General features: G+C 47.6%; 1 protein-coding gene across 3 annotated transcripts in view; it reads left to right on the top strand.

Moving 5' to 3' along the window:
• Positions 1 to 21,224, top strand: part of CACNA1C (calcium voltage-gated channel subunit alpha1 C) — a 636,647-nt gene that overhangs the window by 206,227 nt on the left and 409,196 nt on the right. The window lies entirely within an intron of this gene.

Below are 21,224 nucleotides of genomic sequence, written 5' to 3'. Positions count from 1 at the left end.
AGGCTGAGAGGGAGAAAGAACCCGAAGCTCAGCTCCAGCCGGAGAGAGTTCAGCTGAAGGAACTGAATAATAAGAAGCGCAAATGAACTTCCAGAGTTCGTTCATCCCAGAGCAGGATCCTCAGCCTTGCCAGGCAGCTGCACTCAGCCTCCCGCCCTCTCTGAGCAGGGGGGTTGGAATGTGTCTGCGGAGGGCAGCAAGGAAGGAGCCTGCTGGAATTCCTTCCTTGTGGCACATCTGGGAGGGGTGTTCCCCCTGGTGATACTTGGGAAATCTTCTGGCCGGCCGGCCTCGCCAGTCCTTTTTTCCACTGTTCTTTTGGTCTCGGAGCACCCGCCAAACATCTGACACTGTTCAGGATCGATTGCACAGAAAATGAAGAACGGGTATTTAAAAAAACAGGTTTTTTTGTGTATTTTTTCCCCCTGTTGTCATCTAAGAAGCAGGTTTTTAGGTTCTTTGATTCTCTCCCAGAATAACAACCATATGGGGCCTCCACTTACACTGAGCAGCCTGTGCCTTGTGCCAGGGACCGGTTTCTTTCCATTGTCAGCAAACCTTGACTGGCTCCAAACATTTTCAATCAGGTGGTTTCTGAAAGAGGGAGAGACTGAGAGGAAAGTGATGATGTGGTCCCTCTGAGGAGGGTTTAGCTTTCAAGGGTATGGCAGGGGTGGGGCCGACAGCCAGAGGGGTGTGACTTTGAGAAGCCAACTCACCGGCAGGATCCAGCGAGATCCAGGCTCGGCGGCTGGAACAAAGAACATTTTGAACCACATGGAGCTCTGGCATGTTTGTTGATCGACTTATCCAAGGCCTGGGCCAGCTGCTTTTGTTCCAGAAGATTTCATGGATTAACTCCCTGGGCTTTGGAAAATTGTTTCTTTTTTAAGAAAGGGAAGTTTTGAAAAGCAAATGCTCCTGGGCAGGCTGGGGGTGTGGGGAGTGTTGGCTGGAGTGGGAGGTCACATTCGCCCCATGGTGGAATGGCCAAGGGCTCCCAGCGAGGGAACAACTGGACCTGTGGTGTCCTGGGGGGAGGGTTCCTCTGAGGGCCCCTAATGGAGAGAGGAGTGTGGACCCCTGAGCCTGGGAGCACCGTGGGCATTTAGACCAAACCACGGGAAGGACTCCCCAATGCTGAAGGTTGCTAGGCACTGGGAGAGGTTCCCCGGGAGACTGTGGCTGGAAACACCATCTGCCAAAGATGATTTAGTTCCGGAAGAGGCAAAGGATAGAACGACATGGTCCTTTCCGTCCCAGTTAATCTTGGTGCTGTTCATTCCAGGCTGAGCATTCCCTCCCTGAAGTAGAAGAGAAGACAGACTCAGCCTTGGGCAGACTCTGAGCATCTTGTGAAAGGGAGAGTCCCACCTCCTTGGCTTTGTCCCCACCCCCTGCCCAGGGTCAGACGTCTTGGGCACGTGCCGGCTCTCTGCCCACTGTCCTGCCCTGGCAGCAGGTACCAGCAAGCCTGTGTGCCGTGTGTGGTACAGGGAGTAGCGGGCACATGATTAAATACTCATGCTTTGTCAAAACACTGACAGTTACAGAATGCCTCCGCGTCTACTCAGGGAAGGGTGAGCAATGAGGAAAATGACTTCAATATGCAAAAGACATTCCAAGGAGTCCGGGAGGGAATACTCATTCTAGAGCCAGGAGGGAGTCATAGGAATTAGTTCTTGATTTACGGACTGGCTGAAAGAAATCACCTAGGTTAAACCTGCCTAAATTCTGCTCTCTGTGTATGTGCTTCAGGAGATGGGCTCAATGAACTTTGAGACTGTCTCTTCTCTACTGATGGGAGTGACAGTGAAGTTCCTGATGAAGGAAGGTTTAGGGTGGAGGAATTCTGAGCCCCTGGGTTCTGGATTCAGAATCACACACAGCCCTCTAGACAACACAGATGTACAGTCTTTCTGGAGAATTTGAAAAACGAGAATGGTGATTGTCCATTTAGGACAGATTTGGGTACAGCCACTCATAGAAGCCAGGAACCAGCTTCTAACCATGGAAGCTTTGTGTTTTCTGTATAAACTCCTTGACACGGACAAAGAATGTGTACCCAGTGTTCAGCTGGCATCATAATAGGAAACAGAATTCTACACAGATGGTTCAAAGGAACAGAGTTTTTTGAGGGGCATATTTACGGAAGGGTAAGGAGACCAGCAAGGGACATTGAGGCACCCAAGGCTAAACGTAGAGGGAAGCTGTCATCACCCTAGGGCCCGAGGAGGAAGGGGAGAAAATACTGTTTGGGGGGCCTGATGGGAGCTGGAGCTGGGAGGAGGACCATGAGGGAGAAACCATAGTCATGGAAGGATGTTGTCACTGCCAGGACCAAGGCACCAAGGTAGGGGGACATGGAAAGAAAACACCCTGCCTTCTCTGTCCTCCCGTCTCCAGTTTCTTATTGACGCTGCTCATTGGCCAAACCTACCTGAAGCCAGAGGGCCAGAGAGCCGGGCACCTCAAGCAGTCCCCAGGCACCAAGCTTTCAGGGCACGGGGTCAGGGAACAGAGGGTGGAAGGAGTCTAGGGGAGCTAGCAGGGAGCCAGAGCTCATTTGTAATATTTGTCTTGTTTAGCCAACTCTAGAAGGCTCGCCCTGAGAAGGCGAGCTTCGAAAGCTATTACTGACTCTTGAAGTATTCCGTCGTCAAGACTAGTGTGTTTACCTTGCAAACTACCTTGAGCCAGCTGTAATGAAATTCTGAAGTGTGTCCCATACACTCTCCTTCTCTGTGAAATGTCAGCTTTTTGAGGGCAGGGCCTGATTCTTTTATGAGCAATTGTCTTGAATCACTTCAACCCCTCCACACCCGGAGGGCCTTACACTTCCCAGAATGCCATACTCAGTGACCTTCATATCCATGTTTTGAGGCTTTTGAATTGGTCAAGGCAATCATCTTGCTGAGTGGCCTGAGTTCTCCAGCGAGAGAAAACGAGTAGTCTCCTTGAGTGGGGGCCACAGCACTCCAGATGTGGTTACGGAACCCTCTACAGTATAGAGAGCCCACGGCCATGCCACCCAGCCAGACAGGAACCCAGGAGGCCAGGATGGAGGAAGCAGGAGTGGAAAGTCATTGGACTCCCTTTCTGATTTAAGCTTGGCCATGCGATGTCTTAAGTAGGGCTCGTGGTCCTCAAATGTCACCTCCATCCTGATGCCACAATGTCTGTATTGCCACTATTCCAATTCTTCTTTTGGGTGAAGTCTTACTCCACCTGAGGGGAGAGCACATGAAATCATTAGCAAGTGCTGGCACAGACAGCCATTCCCCTCCCTGGCCAGGCTGGAGGGGCTGGGTGGTGGTGGGGGGTGTGGGTGAAGTAAGCGTGAAAGGGGAGATGAAGGGTGTCTAGACGCTCCGTTTGCCGAGGGCTGGTGGCCTGTTGCTTGCTCTCTAGGACAACGTGGATCTGTTTGGGGTAATGGCAGACACTGTTCTTTCTCATCCAGTTGTCTCTTCCTCTCCTGAGTCCCACAGGGTCCTGGGGCCGATAGGCTTTGTCACCTCCAGCCTGTATTGGGTAGCCACCTGCCACTACTCAGGCCGGGTTGGAAGGGCCTGTAAGGGGTGGGGTGTGGGATCCAGTTCATGGCTTCCAGGGCCAGTTTGGGTGAAATGCAGATGTTCTTCGACTCCTGTGTTTCTACTTCCCGGTTTTATTCTAAATGGAAAACATTTCTGTAGGTTTAAGTCCAAGGTGCAGCCCCAGAGCAGGTATTTTCCCTTTTGAAAAGTGGAGGCTGCCCTGAGCCTTGGGAAAAGTACTCAGAGAGAATCTCCCCCATGAGGCAGTGTAGCTTAAGGAGTTAGGTATTCTGAGTACCTCCAAAGCCTGTCCGCTCTTTCCGTTCCAGCTCAGACTGCCTGAGTTCAAATCCTGGTGTTGCCACTTACTAGCCTGGGTATAAGTTATTTAACATTTTAGTTCCTTGAAACCCTAATCTATAAAATGGGGATGAAAATAGTGTCTATGGTAGGGAATTAGTATGAAGATTAAACAATTTAATTTGTGTCAAGGCCAGGCATGGTGGCTCACTCCTGTAATGCCAGCTTTTAGGGAGGCCGAGGCAGGAGGATTGCTTGAGCCCAGGAGTTTGACACCAGCCTGGGAAACATAGTGAACCCCATCTCTACAAAATAAAATTAGCAGAGCATGGTGGTGCATGCCTGTAGTGCCAGCTACTTGGGAGGCTAAGGCAGGAGGATTGCCTGGGCCCAGGAGTTTGAGGCTGCAGTGAGCTATGATCACACCACTATACTCCAGCCTGGGTGAGAGAGTGAGACTGTGTCTAAAAAAAAATTTTTAAGTGTGTCAAGTGCAGAAAACAGTGCTTAATGCATGCCATGTGCCATGTAAATGTTTGTTCTTATTTATTTCAAGAAGCATACTCTTCTGGGCAGAGCATCCTCCTAGGACTCTGGAGAGATGGAGCATCCGCAAGGCCACCAATGGGACAGTGTCCCCCAGTGTCCCCCAAGCATCTCTTCCATCGAGCTATTGCCTTGCTCACAAACCCTCAGTGAGTTGCTTGTCTGGAGATGCAGGCCAAATCAGTCCTGTCTACAATCTGCTGTCTGGCTGTGCCCATTCCTGGCCACAAACCCTCTGCTTCACCAGGAAAATCTGTTCATGGACTCCATTCTCCTACTTGTTCTCACCTCTGCCTTACCCTGCCTGAAATGCTCTCCTTCCTCACCTTTCCCTCCAAAGCCGATCCATTCTTCGATTCCAGCTCCAGTTCTGCCCTGAAGGCTTGTCCATGCCTGTGGATCACCATCCTCTGCCTCCTGCCTCCTCCTGCTTCCCCGGCTGGTGTCTGCCTCATATCATCAGTCATCTCCTCCCAAGCAGCCTATTGCTTTCTCTACTGACGCCTTGAGCTGGAAGCCAGACAGCAGACATTCCAAAACTGAAAACCTGTGGATTTGCCTGTATATTTGCTATATTTCTTAAGAACACAAGAAAGCCTGAACTTCCTAGAAGTGATTCCTAGGGCCAGCATCACGGGAGTTTGGCAGGTGGCTGTGTAGAGCAGTCACTCCAAGGCAGTTGATTTGCTTTGTTGTTCCTCTCACCCCATTGGTATTATAATGTGGAGCTTCCTCTGCATTGTGCTGTGAGATGACAGCAAAAGGGCTGTGGCCACTGCCTGGGACTTGATCTTTCCCTGAAACAGGGACACTTTCCATGACTAGTGCTACATTACATTTATCCGTTCTATTGGACCCATGTTCATAGGCCCAGGATCAGAATAAAATATCTCCACAGCTAGAAGAAATCAGTTTATTAGGCAAACAAGACTCTAACGGTGGCCTTTAGAAAGAGACTGCTCGTATTACATATTACAGTTTAATTTTGTCCACGTTAGAAGGTCCCAATGATATCTTTGCTTCTTGACTCTAGTTTAGTTTTTAAAGGTTATTTGCCCAGGTGACTTTTTGTATCTTTTCCAATCTAAATACAGTTGTCCCTTGGTATCCACAGGTGATTGTTTCCAGGACTCCCCAACCCCTTGGATACCAAAATCCTTAGGTACTGAAGTCCCTTGCATAAAATGCATGGTGTCTTCATATAAGCTATGCACATCCTCTTGTGTACCTTAAATCATCTCCAGGTTACTTATACTACCTAATCTGGTGTAAGTGCTATATAAATAGTTCTTATGATGTACTGTTTTCATTTACTGGTATGCTTTTTATTGTCATATTATTTTTTATTAAAAATTTGTTTTCAAATATTTTCTATCTGTGGTTAGTTGAATCACCAAGAATGCAAAGGGCCAACTGTATCAATAGCTCAAAGTGGAGAGCCCAGGGCCCAGGCACGGATCATTAGGGGAAGAACAGGGCGGGTGGAGAAGAAACTGGACTCCCAGAGCTGGCTCTTTCTGTGGGCTGGGAGCTGCTCCAGGATGCTGGCTTAGGACCAGCAGGGCGGCCAGAACCATGGAGACATGCTGCTGGTTTTGGAGATGGGTAGAGGGATGTGGCCTTTTCTGGGAATCAAATCAGAGTGAAACCAGAAGAAGAATGTAGACTTCTTGGGGTAACTTGGCAAACAAAGCTCAGATAGACAGAGGGGTGTTCAAGGAACTTTGCACGATTTCCTGTGGGCTAACAGAAGACACTTGTAAATCTGAAAGGGCAACATAGGGAGAGTTCCTGCAGGGAAGGGAGAGGGTCACCCCCCTCTCCCCGACCCCGGGCTTGGTTAGGGGGCAGAGAATGGGAGGGGGTCAAGGAGGCTGTCTGCTTCTCTCAGTGCAAATGCCTGGACAGCACGTGTGTGCAGGCTGTGTCCCTGACCTGATGAGCACCTGATGGGTGGCTGTTGACCGACTGTCCATGCAAGGGGTATGGGCTGTGCTTGGCAGCCTCCAGCAGGCAGGGCTTGTTCACCTGCGTCCTGTCCAGCACTCAGCAGGAGCTATCCTGGCCTTAGTGTTAAAAGACGGCCCTGGGTCGAAGGAGTGGCATAAGGTCCCAGTTGGTTGCTGGATGATGATCTAGAGCCTTGTGCCCTTATCTTCATGGCCTCCTCATTTATGGCAGCAAGTCATCGTCCTGTGGGCCCCATTTCTAAGCTGGAGGCCCAGCAGTTCCCTCAGAAAGTGCTGTGGGGCCCAGGCGTCCTCTCAAAGGATATGAGCATTCCTGGGTCATTGTCACTGCGTTTGTTCATTTCACTCACTGCCTGCTTCCTTCGTTCAGCTCCGAGTACCTGCTGATGTTTCTGAGCTAGGAGAGCTTCCTTCAGGTAATAGGGGGAAGCATGATCTGGAAAAGGGAACGTTTCCTTTTGCCCCTGAGACACTTCATCAACCAGGAAGGCTCCCAAGCAGCCACTGGGTTGCAGTGAAAGTGTTCAGCCGCTGGTGACTGCTCTGGTGAGACTTGTGAGAGGGAACAACAGTGATGGTGAGCATAGCAGCTAGCCCCTCAGAAAGCAAACCGGGGAGTGGGTGCCTGACATGCACGATTCCTAATTCACACGGTCCCTGCATAAGCTAGGCATTCCTGTATCCTGTTTTCACATGAAGAAACTGAGGCCCCTGGAACTCACGTATTTTGCCCAAGGCCATCTAACTAGGAGGCCGTAATTAGTGAAGGTGGGATTCATACCTAGGGCTGTCTGATTCCGAAGCTGGGCTCTTTCCACGGTATGGTCTGGGGGTGCAGTCTAGAGCAGGGACTGATGGGGTTTGTTTGAAGGAACATGAGATGGTGGAGTGCCAGGCTGGCTGGTGTGGGGCCCCGGCTGGGATGAGACAGTGTCTTCAAGTGTCAGGGATGGACGAATGTCCCTGTCAGGAGATGTTGGTCCCTGGCAGCCAGGCATGGTGGCAGCACTCCCAGCCTGGCCCGCCCTGCACAAGCCTTCAGGCACATAGGCCTCTTGACAGAGTGACAGCTGGGATTCCATGCCGCCTGCACCAGTGGCGGGAGAGACGCGGGTGAAACAAGGGGGCAAGGTCTGTAATTACCTCAACAGGTTTCCACATTTCTCTGCTGTCAGAATGGTTTTGTTTTCTGATTTATTTTGATCTGCTTGAAAATTAGTTGTGGCAGTGTTTTTGGTGTGTAATCATTGTCCTGCTAGCTAGCAGTCATCATCAGCAATGTTAGCCCGGCAAACGTGATCTTTCTTTTCTTTGCCCAATGCATGTCAGGCTCTGTGTGGCAAGGGCGAGGGAGAGGCATGACTGGGTGTGTCTGCCTGTCTGTGGACCCCGATTCCTCACCATCACCCGACAGGGGACAGTCCTGCTGGCTGTGTCTTCCCAGAAGGCTTGTGCCCGCACAGATTGTCTGGTGAGCCTGCCAGCTGTACCACATCGCTCTGTCCATGTGACCCAGCTCTCTCCCGGCCCCCTGTTCCATCCCACATGCAGCCTCCATCCACTGTCCCCCAGCTCGCAACCCCCACGCAGCCCCACCCTTGACCCGCCACCTCCATCTGCACCTGCTTGTAGAGCCTGTGTCGTGGAAGAGAGGCAGCCTGACCACTCAGCCCATAGCACCACTGGATCCTTTCCCTCTCTCTGTGAGAAGACGGCCGGTCTCAGATTGGATTTGACCTTTTCTCTTGTGGTCGAGCCAGGATGAGCAGGAAAGCATCGTTAAGGCACGGAAGCATCAGTGAGAGAAGAGCGTCAGCACTGTAGAGTGGGGAGGGCTCAGTGCTTCCAGGGGTGGATGTTCGGCAGCAAGCCCCCTCTGGTCTTTGGTGAAGGTTGTCTGCAACGAGCACTCAAAAAACATGGGTTTTGAGCCAGACGGAGAGTCATCAAGCCCGGTTACAGTCATCCCTTGGTGTCTGCGGGGAGACTGATTCCTGGACCCCTCTCAGATACAAAACCCAAGGATGCCCATGTCCTTTTATGTATGTAGATTATATGCACGTACTACACCATTTTATGTATTTTACATATGGTATATTTTAATTTGTATTATTTTTAATGATTTTTTCATAATATTTTTTACCCAAAGCTGGTTGAATCCGTGGGTACAGAGGGCCAACTGTACTTCATTATTCAGAGTAGAAAACTGAGACCTAACACATAGGCAAGGATATGCTTAAGAACTACTGTTGGTTGGCACCAGGTCTGGGATATGAACCCGAATCTCTGTTGCAGTCTGTCTAAAATGGGCCGAGCCGGTTTCAGGATTGGAGCAGACAGCTGTCCATGTGCTGGAATTTGAGGGATCTGCCATTTCCTCCCTAGAATTTCTACCTTTAGCATTACCTTTGAAGTAAGTCAGGGATTACCAAACATCTTATTACCAAAGAACTCTTTCTTCCCACATGACCCAACACAGAACAGGAAAGAGCAGAGATGCTTTGGTTCAAGTGCATGGGAAAGAATGGATGATTCAGAGCTGATCTGTTCAGCTTCTCCTGATTCTCCAACGAGGTCCCTTATGCATCTTGCCAGAACCTTTAGAGCTCCGTGGAGTATAGTGAGAAATGTTTATGGCCTCTATTACCAGGGCAGATGAGTAGGTGCAGACGTTAACAGCTTCTACACCTTAATTAGCATGAGTGTGTTTAGCAGAGTAATTGAGATCAGAGACTAGGTTGATAAAAGAATAGGGTTCCCAACAGGATAGTTTTTGATTAAGGAAGTATTTGGAGCACTATGGAAATGCTTGAAACATAGGAAGGGCAAGTTCAGCTGGGGTGCATTGGGATGATGGAGGGTAGGGTAGTGGGGTAGGGTGAGAATCGGCGCCGGCTGGAAGCTGGGGCCTGAATCACTGGGGCAGGGACCAGAGAGACCAGAGAAGGTCTCAGACATAAACTCTAGCTACTCCATAAAACTACCTGGAGCATGAAAATCCCAGCGCCTCTGCCAAGGCCTAAACTCTGCACGTCACAGGGGTTGCAAAGTCACAAAAAAGATTATGGCATTGAGCTTTCCTATCCGGAACTGTGTCCTCAACTAATATTAATAGCTGACATTTGCATAGCACTTCACAGTTAATAGAACACTCTCATATGTTAGGTGCTTCTCTTAATAGCCCTTGAGGTAGCTATTATTATTGTTATTATTATTATCCCTGTTTTAAAGGTGTGGAAACACAGGGTCAGGGGCCCAGTGAGCCATTACTTGGAAACACTGTCATTAACAATTACTTCTGATAGTTGTTTCTAGCAACTCATGTCCTGGAAATGTCTGGTTTAATTCATCTCTCTCTCCTTCTAGTAGACAGACAGACAGACACACACACACATACACACATGCACACACACTGAGGGCTGATAGGGAAGAGGACGTCTCTTCTTGCTTCTCCATAGCTGTTTCCCAATTGTTGCTCTCTAACAAAAAAACCCCTTCAGAACCCTCAGTCCGGCTCAGAAATCTAAGAAGGCTTCAGGCAGCAACGGTAGGGTCCACCCCACCCTGAAGGGCTGCTGCAAAGATCTCCAAGAGGAGGCCCCCAACACCATTCCTCTTGAAGGTCCCAGTTCAGTGCAGCTTGAGTCCTTCACCTCTGAGTCTCAGCCAGGCAACATTCCAAGGAGCTGAGGAAGGCTTCTCTCTCCTGCCTCCTCTACCTCACAAGAGATGGCTCCTGCCCTCCCCATCTCCCTCCCACCATAACCGCTCACCAAAAATTGACTTGTTTTCTCTGATGCTGCTTTATTGCATGTTAACATTTCATTACTGGACTTGATCCTGTTACACCTGCACAGAGCAAGCCGAGCAGAGGGCCCTGAGCATGTGGCATTAGACGGAGAAACTGCCTCCAGTCTCACTCATCGTGCCGAGATGGGTTGCACAGCACACCACTCTTAGCACAGACTGAGGCTGGCCAGGCCACCCATGCTGGGTGGTGACAGGCCTCAAGCCTGCAGTGAGGGCCAACCTCAGTCCTCATGATCTGCCCTGGGGACAGAAGCCATCTGATTTTAAATCCCATAGGAATAAACCGATGGGTGGAGTCACCAAATATCCAGATGTTTTCTCCCAGCTTTCATATCTGCCATTTATTTTTAAAGATGTTTTAATGGACTAGGTATAATTTTCATACATAAGATTCACCCATTCACTCTATTGTCCTATGAATTTTTAAAAACAGCTTATCTGAGGTATAATTGGCATATAACAAGCTGCACATGTATCAACTGTATACTTTGGAAAGTTTCAACATTGACCATCAGTGCAATCAAGAGGGCGAGCATATCTGTTACTCCCAAAAGTTTCCTTTTGCCCCTTTGTAACCCCAGTAGCTCAGCCCTCCTCCCCACCCGGCTATCTCTTTTCTGTCGTCATAGATTAGTTTATATTTTCTATTGTTTTATATCAGTGAAATCATACAGCATGGACTCTCTTGACTGCCTTCTTTCATTCAGCATAATTATTTTGAGGTTTACGCATGTCTCTGAATGTACCGATAGCTTATTCCTTTTTATTGCTTAGTTGTGTTTCATTGTATGGATATAGCACAGTTTATGTATCCATTCACCTGTTGAGTTGTTTCCAGTTTTGAGCTATTTAAATAAAGCAGCTATGAACATTTGTGTACAAGGCTTTGTGCAGATGTATGCTTTCCTTTTCTCCCAGGTAAATACCTGGGAGTGGAATGGTTACATCATGTGGTAGTGTATGTTTAGCGTTTTAGGAAGTTGCCAAACTCCTTTCCAAAGTGGTTGTACCATTTCGTGTTGCCATCAGCAGTGTATGAGAGTTTTGGTTCTTCTACGTCCTCACCAACACCTGGTGTGGTCAGTATTTTTAATTTTAATTTTAGTCATTATAGTGTGTATGCAGTGTTATCTCATTGTGTTTTAAATTTGCATTTCCCTGAAGACTAACAATATTGAACCCCTTTCCTGTGGTTATTGGCCATTCATATATCTTTTTTGGTGAAGTATCTGTTCATATCTTTTGCACACATTCTACTTGGGTCATTTTCATATTATTGCATTATGAAGTTTCTTTATATATTCTGGCTGGCTATAAGTTTTTTTTTAAATCAGATATGTGCTTTGCAAATATTTTATCTCAGTCTGTGTCATCTTTTCTCTCTCATCTTTGTTGCAAGTCATTTTCCATATATGTGTTGGTCTATTTCTAGACCATCTGTTCAGTCCCATTGATCCATTTGTCTATTTTTACACCAATACCACACTGCTTTGATTACTATAGCTTTATAATAATAAGTCTTAAAATCAGATCGTGCTAGTTACCCCTTCAGCTTTGTTATTTTTCATAGTTGTTTGGTTATTCTAGACCTTCTGCTTTCCATATGAATTTTAAAATCAGTTTGCCTATTTCTACAAAGAAAAGTGTTTGCTTCATGTATTTATTTTGAAGCTCTGTTAATAGGTGCATGAACATTTAGGATTGTTATGCGCCCTTGAAGACTTGACCCCTTTGTTGTTTTGAAAAGCCCTTTTTAATCCCCAGTGATAGCCTTTGCGCTGAAATTTATTTTGCCTGATATTAATATAGACACTCCAGTGTCCTTTTGACTGTGTTAGTATCGTATAGTTGGCCCTTTGTATTCTTGGGTTCTGCACATGCAGATTGAAAATATTGGAAAATAAATATAAAAAATATAACAAAAATAATGCAAATAAAAAATACGGTAGCACAACTATTTACATAGCATTTATATTGTATTGGTTTTTATAAGTAATCTAGAGATGATTTAAAGCATATGGAGGGATGTGCATAGGTTATATGCAAATGTCATACCATTTTATATAAGGGATGTGAGCATCTGAGGATTTGGGTATCTGTGGGGCAGGAGGAGGTGTGTCCTAGAATCAATCCCCTACAGTTACTGAGGGACAGCTGCTTATCTTTTTCTGTTCCTTTACTCTTAATCTATTTGTGTCTTTATATTTAAAGTGGATTTCTCATAATCAGCAGATAGTTGGGTCTTGCTCTTTTGTTCAGCCTGACTTAATTGGCATATTCAACCAATTTGCTGTTGATACCTGGCTATGCTTAAGTTTAACCTCTTGTTTTCTGTTAGTCCCATGTAGCCTTTGTTCCCTTTTCCCTCTTTTTCTGCCTCCTTTTGGATGAACTGAGTATTTTTAAGGTTTCAGTTTCATCTCTTCTGTTGACTTATTAGCTAAAATCCATTGTTTTGTTATTTTAACAGTTGCTGTAGGGCTCATAGTATACATTCTTAATCATCGCAGTTTGTCTTCAGTTGTTACTAAACCACTTCACATATAGTGCAGGAACTTCACAATAGCACACTTAGATCACACCCTTCCTGGCTTTTATGCCGTTGCTGCCATACATGCTAATTGTGCATTTGTTCTAAACCTCGCAATACATTGTTACTGTTTTTGTTTAGGCAGTCAATGATCTTTTCAGTGAAAATCATATATACTTAACCATGTCAGTACCATTTCTGGTACCCTCCATTCCTTTATGTAGATCCACACTTCTATCTCATATTATTTTCCTTCTGCCTGAAGGACTTCCTTTAACATGTCTTGCCGTGCAAGTCTGCTAGGATTAAAATCTTTTAGCTTTTCTATGTCTGAAGAGAAGTCTTCATTTTTCACTTTTATTTCCGAATGATATTTTTACTTAGTATAGAATTCTCAGGTGATAGTTTTATCTGTCATGACTGTAAAGCTCTGATTCCACCGTCTTCTTGCTTGTGTTGTTTCTAATAAGAAGCCTGCTGTCCCTCTTGTCTGTTCCACTGTACCTGAATGTGTCTTTATGCTCTGGCTACTTCTAACATTTTCTCTCGATCACTGCTTTGAGGAATTTGATTATGATGTGCCTTGGTATAATTCTTTTTTTCATGTTTCTAGTGCTTGGCATTCCTTGAGCTTCTGGAACCTGTGGGTTTATATTTTTAACATTGGTAAATTTCTGGCTATTATTTATAAATTTTTTTTTTTTGCTTGTCCCCCCATTCCTGTGAGAACTCTAATTACACATGTATTAGGCTGCTTGACATTGTCAAACAGATCACTGGCACTTTCATTTTATTTAATTCTTTTTTTTTCTCTGTCTTTCATTTTGGATAGTTCCTATACCATGTGTTTATGAATCTTCTCTTTTTTTGCCATACATAATTTGCCTGCCTTCTTCCCTCCCTCGTTCCTTCTCTTCCTTCCTTTAGAAGAACCTAGGTGGATTTACCTAATTTTATAATGATTATTATTTCAAAACCAATCCAGAGCTTCCATTCCCAAAGCCAGACTACCGGTTGGAGATTCTGGAGGGAGGAAACACAGGGGGTGACATTCCTGGAATGTGGGGGACTTGGCAGGACTTGACACTTTAGAGGCTGGATTAGGATACATCCAATTTCTCCTACTTCCTCCCTCTTCTTTTTTCCTATCCCCAAAGTAAGGAGAGTCCTGTGAGCCCAAAGGCACTAGACAGCCCTAGCGCACTCTTGGCAGGCAGGGCTGAATGCCTGGATTTCCCTCTCAGTAGGGAAGCCTTCGGGAGCCTCTCACAGGAGCGAGACGGGAACAGCAGCTTTATGGAAACTGAGTTCCAAATCAACACCAGGAAGAAAACTCAGGCTCCCCTGTAGGCCTGGAAAGCTTTGTCTGAGACAATGACCTTAGGAGGAGGTCACCAAAACCACTTCTTCCCTCACAGCTCACGGGATCAGAGCCAGGTGTGCGTGTTGAATGAGTGGTCAGGTACAGCGCACCTACCTCCTGCCAGAGAAAAGAAGGAGACCTGCAGTCTGGCTGTGGCAGGTCTCAGCAGAATCTTTAGCTTTCTTCAGGCTTGATCAGCCACCTCAAGACCTGTGCTCATTTAAAGAACAGAGAGTACATGTACGTTAGGAATGTTCTTGACTTCAAGTAACAGGATACTTAAGGACTCTGAATTGGTTCAGCAGCTCAAGATGCCACTGAGAACCAAGGCCCTTTCTCTCTTCCCACTTCCTTATACTAAGCCTGTTGGCTTTTCATATTCAAGCTGATTTCCTTATGGATGCAAGATGGTCATCATTGGGGCTCCAGGCATCACACCCCCATTCAAGGCAGGTGGAACCAGGAAGGAGTGGAGCCAATAACACTCTGGCCCTTTTTTACATAAAACAGAGGCTTTCCCAGAAGTCCCTAGCATAGTACTTCTTGAATTTAATCTACACAAGGATCCCCTGGGGATCTTGTTAAAATACAGATTTGGATATAGTAGATCTTGGGTAGAGCCTGAAATTCCACATTTTGATCAAGCTGCCAGAGTATGTCAGTGTGGCTGGAAACTGCATTTTGAGTAGCAAGGTGCAAGGCTACTTCTCCTTACTCTTAGTGACACAATCCAGTTAACTAGTTACAGCTGGCTGCAAGGGAGGCTGACAAAGTATCTTACTCTTTTCAGGGGAGAGTTTGGGTAGCAAACCAATATCAGCCACAGAATTCTACTGAAAATGCAGGGTATGGAAGCATCTGAAGTCACAACGTTGGGCTGGACACATTAGAGCCTTCACCTCCACGAGGGAAGACCATGGACCCCTTACTCTATATCCACACTCAGCCTTCAGGGACAGGGCATTATTGCCATGAGCCAGTTTGTCCTGTATACTCACTGGATTAGGGATTCCACTTTCAGAATTTTATCAGCTCAGCACCCAGCACAGTGCCTGGTACACAGCAGGTACCCAGTACGTGTCTATTACACTGAAATGTTTATTGGCCCTTGGTCTAAAGACAGTGCCAGAGAATCTTGTGAAAATGCAGTGCTGATTCAGGAGATCCAGGATGGGGATCCAAGATGATGCATTTGGAACAAGCTCCCAGAGAATGCTGCCATCTGGTCCGAATCCTGGGCCCCACTTTCAATAGAAAGGGCCTAGGACATGCAGAGTAAAGTCGTTCCTCCTGAGTTAGCAGCAGCTACTTGTTCTTCATTCATGCAGGCACAAAGCTGCTTGCAAGGATGTCAGCAGATATTAGATATGGCCGGTGGGGAGGAGTAAGGAGGGCCTTGGCTGTGCCTTTTTCCAAGATCCAGGAGCTGGATGCTCAGAGATCTCGTTGCTGGCTTCCTTGTCCACTGAAAACGAAAATCAGCAGTATACCCGGGTGAGGAGAGAGACCAGCCAAGCACGTCTTTCAACAACTCTTAACTTGCTTGGCTCCAGCCGTGAAACAGGAACCCGCCATCCCCCTGACTCGGCCCTGGCCCTCAGGAAGTGCTGAGGCTCTGCCGGGCTGCTTGAGTGAGGGGCCGATGTCTTTCAGATGTTGGGGCTTCAGCGGGGGAGTGGGGTAAGCTGGGGAGAGGGAGCATTTTTTTGGGGAACATTTTACCCACGGAAAAAGCTGAATTCTCTAGAGCAGACCTCTGGATTTTTTTTTTTTTTGGTAGTGGGAAGTGAGTTACTGGAATTTCTTCTGAATTCGAAGCCAAACAAAGTTTCTTGCGGTTTTAGTTACACAAGCGGCTGCTGCCAAGATGGAATGAATGAGAAGAGCCACTGAAAGGAAGAGACAGTGAGGGGCTGGGGGAGGAGGGTGCAGAACAGGACCCGGGCGCAGCGCAGAACAGCCCTCCAGGCGGGCACGCTGCCTGCTTCTATGCTCTCAACTCTTTAGGGAGAGAACTGACTGTTCTGTCTGCCTCCCAGAATCAGAATTAAAGAGAAAAAAGGTCTGTGAAAGTGAGGCATACACTGGCAGACACGCACACATGTAAATGATTATCATTGCTTTGTAATTTACCATAATTCGGGCCTGTGCACTCTATGGGGTCCTGCTTTGTTCAGTTTCCTGACTGAGTGGCAGTTGGACGAGACAGTTCTGCCCCTAAGCTGCAGGCAGGCGGCTCTCAGTTCAGCCTTGTTCCAGTGTGAGTCTGCAGGGATGCCTGCTGCTCCAAGGGGAAGCAAGGATAATTAACTTCTGCCAGTGATCCCCAAACTTCATTTGCTTTAGAGCCTGACGCCTCCTCCTTGTTACCTTCCTGGTAGCCACAGAACAGGCCAGGGCCATGTGTCTCCTTTCATTTCTCCAGCCTGCCCCCTGGTGGGAGCTGCCCTTCAGTGAGCGGGGCCTGGGGTAGGGCCGTTCTGTAGATCCTGGGTTGGCTTCCAGTGCTGCCTGGCATGTCTCCTGCTCTCTGGGAGGAGGGACGGGCCACGAAGTGCTGATGACAGCCTGTCACTCACACCTTGCCCCCTCTGTAGAAACACTCTGTTTCTCTCCATTCCATCCCTGCGTGTTACCTAGCAGGAATTTCCTCTTCCTTGGGTCAAGCGGGTGGGAAGGGCTCATGACTGCTGACTGAACTCAACCCTTTACACTGGGCATTCAGTGTTATCACATTGATAGCTTGAAATGGGCAGTAGTGGGAATATTTACATCACAAAAACTGGCATATGCTACAACCAGAGCTTTCCTTCCCCCTCTCCTAAAAGCCAGTTATTAAAACATTTAACAACATACCACTGGCTGGAACCACTTGTGAAGGTGAGGTAGGGCTGCAGGGAGAGCCCAGGTAGTGGAGGAAGTGGCAGCCTTCCTTCCTTGCCCACAGCCTGTGCCGGCCACCACTCAGGAGCTTTTGGAACTTAGGGGCTCTGTTCTGAAACTCTCCTTCAACACCTCCTCATCCCAAATGGGCTGACCTTCAATTAGAGAACTCTGCTGTGGAGCAGAGCTGGAATTACTCAAAGCGGAGCGATAGACGAGACGTATTTCCTATGTTCCTAGGCTCCCTTCCACCGTTCCCTGTTCTCCAAACCCCATGTTCTCATCTGACCGTATTTCTACTCTTTTTCTCAACCTGTTGCTAATGTGCTCATTCGAGAGAGGCTGGTGCACACCTACCAGGGACTTTTTGAGGGGGGGGAGTGGAAGGGAGTGTTTTATTAGGAATTTAAGTTATATGTGCAAGGAATACCACATGGATGGTAAAGTTCAGCCGTTTTCCACTGAAGATAGGGATTTTTCGAACTGCACAGCTTTTCAGGCCGGTTCCTTTAGGCCAGCCCTCATGTTACAGTCAGGGAGTTTGAGGACCAGGGATGTTTCCCAGGGGCTGAACCCTAACTAAAAATGAAGGTCTTCTAGTCCCGTTGCCTGTTTTCTTCACTCAGCTGTTTAAAGGGATGTTGCCTCGTGTGAATTATGGATGACTGCTGGAGTTATTGGAATGAACATGGTTACCAAGAGCTAAATACTCGTCATTTATACCTGGCCGGTTCTGTTTTCAGTTGTCCTTTTTCTTTGCAAAGAGCTTTGAAACAAGACTGGCCTGCTTGACCTTGCATTTAGAGTTAATGTCAAAGCTTGCTGAGGCCTCAGAAACAGGTTTAGTTGTTTGCATTAAAAGGGAGTAGGAAACAAGAACCTTGATTATCCTAGGCTCTGGCCGATTCTTTAATAAGGAATTTGAGAAGATGTCTTAGTGGCTAGTATTCCTAGGACATAATACTTGATAGTGGAACAGGCGGATGAAAATATGCCTTAGGCAGGAAGCCAGATAGGAAGGGCCAGTGTCTACAGGATGTGCACAGTGAGGACCCTGTGGGAAGATGTCATAGGTAACGGGGCCTGATGGCCCAGCACCCAGCTGCTTTGCAGTAGTTCTGGCTTCGGGGCTTCTCTGGGTGGCTGAAGAACAGGTCTGTGAGGTTCATTCGGGGACTCCTGTTGATCACGTGTGGATGGTGTGCTGGACACAGGGCTGGGGCTGCAGAGTTGAGGAGGCACAGTCCCTCCCCTGAGAGCACTCTGGCCAGTGGAAGGAGACAAACAAGAAACAATGACAGGACCCGGGCTCAGGCTGTCATGAGCAGCCCTCCTCTGGAGAGTGGGAAATGTGAGTTGGGGACTCATGCTTACGACTTTGTTATGTTTTTTCTTACTGAGCAATGCTCCTAACAGGAGAAAGGATTTCTTCACTGCCCCAAAAGAATGTGCCTCAGGACTGAAATTGGTAGTGGCCCTCCCTTACTCATGTGCCCCAAGCACATTGGAACGCCAGAGGAATTTTAAGCAGATTTTCATTCTTGTTTTCTGGAGGCAAAATCTAAAGTGAGGGGTGTGTGTGGAGGGGTCATGCAAGAAATTTGGAAGCTGTGTGCCTTGTCTGGCTGACTGTCCCAATTACCCCGGCCTCCGGGCCCAGAGGTGGGAGGTCCCACAGGGGCCTGCCCCCAGTTGACAGAGGGCTCTTTGCCATTAGGACCCCTTCTGGGTTTCTCAAATTATGACTTTTCCTCCTTCATGGTCTCCTGGTACTTTTAACCCCTTCTCTCCATTTTTCCCAAGGAATGTTCTAGAAGAAGGGTTTCTGGGAATGACCTTCCCAAGGGGAGGGATCGGGCAAGTCTTGAGTCATTCCTGCTCATCTTAATCGTGACTGCGACCCGTGCCTCATGGAGCGTCGCTGGATACACGATCAGTGTCCCTTGAGGCAGTGCTGCACATGGTGCAGTTCCAGAGAAACGAGGGAAGCAGCACGAACGTGGCTGCTCATTTGTTCAGTGCCTATTTAGGAAGGTTGGGTCAGTGGAGGTCAGGGCCCGAGGAGCAGTTTCAGCCTGCGTGGTCTTGATGTGGGCTTGGCGGATGAGAAGCTCTCTCCAATTCTGTGATTCTGGGTAAAGCAGGCCATGTCCTGTCGGGAGTGCTCCTGTGATTCTTTTAAGTTAGTAATTCTCATCCCTGGCCACACATAAGAATCATCTGGGATCATTTAACAAAAACAATGCCAGGATCCTACAGTCTACTCCAGGCCCTTCATTTTCAAACTTGAGTGGGCATCAGACTCACCTGGAGGATTTGTGAAAACACAGATTCCTGGGCTCCAGCTTCCGAGTTTCAGTGGCTCCAGCATGGAGCTTGAGAATTTGCATTTCTAACAAGCTCCCAGGTGACTCGCTGCTGCTGGCCTGGGACCACACTTGGGAAATCACGATTATGAACACGGGAATCAGAATTCCTGCAGATGTGGCCTGGGCAGCTGAAGTTTTTCACATTCTCCCGGTGATTTTAACGCATAGCTCTGGCTGAAAACAATTTCTGATCATTACTTTTTTTTTTTTTTTTTTTTTTTTGCATTTTTGCATCATCCAATTAACTATTCATTGGTCAGATTGTGTGCTAGGCACTGAGTTAGAGTTGAAGACCCTCAAGAATTCCACTGACGACTGAATCATCAAAGGGAACCGAGCCCTGCCCAAGGACGTACAGTTGTTTTCCTCTTCCTCGTCCCTTGGAGAAGCACAGCTGAAGCTTCCTGCCCACACCCCAGCCCCTCCTCCTTGAGCATGAATGTGCAGTAAGTGTGAGAACCTGCTGTTTACCCTACCCGGCCTCCCTCTCCAGCCAGTTTCTCTCTGAGGAGTAAGGATTTCTTGCTAAGTACATGATGATGGCCTGTTTACTTTGCTGTGGAGTTTGAGGCTCTTGCGCAGATTCTGCCTTCCCGGACAGTTCAGGAACCAATCAACCAGCTGGCCCTGGCAACCTAGAAAGCATTGTCAGTTGCCCTGAAATAGGTTGATTGCATCCCAAAAGTGCTTTTCCGCCTCTCCCCATCAAAGGTGTTTGCAACTCCATTTTCCCTCCGAGTCAGCTTGTCCATTACTGGGTTGTGTTCCTTGATGGGGTCTGTTTTTCCAAGGTCTTGAAGAGTAGCTCTTTCTACCCAGTTTGGCTGCGGGGCTGAGAAGGTGCCCTTGCATTTTGTATTGTGTGTCCTTAGTGGGTCTGTGCCTCTCTTCTGTCTGTTTTCCCTCAGGACCACCCACCGCCCCATGCTTGTATCTACAACAGCTATGAGGAAGAACATACAGATTAATCACCCTGCTGCGGGATGCCAGCTACCCAGTGGCTCTGGCAGCCCCAGTCAGTGGATCCTGTAGTGTAGCCTTCATCAGTAGAGCTGCCACTGCCAGCACCCAAAAGGTAGCACTAATATGCATGTGTGACCTGAAAATTACAATGTAAACGGTGGGGCAACACATGTATAGGAAGGTAAATTTTAATTAAAAGTCTGTTCTCCAACTCAGCCTGCCTTTAAAGATACAGAAATGCCAAGCTGTCAGGCTGCGGGTCAGGTTAAGAGGGTTCTCTCGTGCACTGTGGACCAAGCTGGAAGAACTAGGGCTTCATTGAAATCAGATGCCTTTGATTAATTATGCACCAAATGCATCCCATATGGGGAAGATGTGCCCTCAAGTGGTTAGCAGAGCCAGCAGGAGCCAAGCTTCCTGAAAAATGCTGGGTCTTCTCTCCTGCAGTGTCCGGGGGTGCAGACAGTACAGAGGGAGGGTATGAGAGTCGAGGCATGTGCCAAAAAGGAGCAGGTGGGAAAAAAGAGCCCATGGCCCAGCAGCAAATTGTGTGTCTTTGAGTGGATGTGGCTTTGGAGGCACTATGCCCAATAGTCATCCTGAATTTGCTCCACTGCCTGGGGAGGGGGTGGATGGAGGAGGGAAACTAGCCACCTCCAGAGGCAACCCTGCTGGACAAAACTCACTGTTAGAACCCCATTTTCCTATGGAAATCTACGGGGAAGGGATAGAGAAGAGCTGCAGGGTCTTTTAAATGTGTGCTTGCTGTCTGGTTTCTGGTATAGTCAGGAAATCAGATTTGTACGGTGGAAATTCATTCATGCAACAAATATTTATTGAGTGCCTACACTGTGCTGGTGGTACTAGGGACTGGGGATACAGCGGTGGGTGAGATAAAGGTATGGTGCCCTCACTGAGGCTTGTATGCCACTGGAGAACATGGATGAAAGA

The sequence above is a fragment of the Nomascus leucogenys genome, chromosome 23, assembly GCF_006542625.1.
Source record: "Nomascus leucogenys isolate Asia chromosome 23, Asia_NLE_v1, whole genome shotgun sequence".
Classification (NCBI taxonomy): domain Eukaryota; kingdom Metazoa; phylum Chordata; class Mammalia; order Primates; family Hylobatidae; genus Nomascus; species Nomascus leucogenys.
Note: the sequence above shows the minus strand (reverse complement) of the source record. Positions and strands in the feature narration are given on the sequence as shown.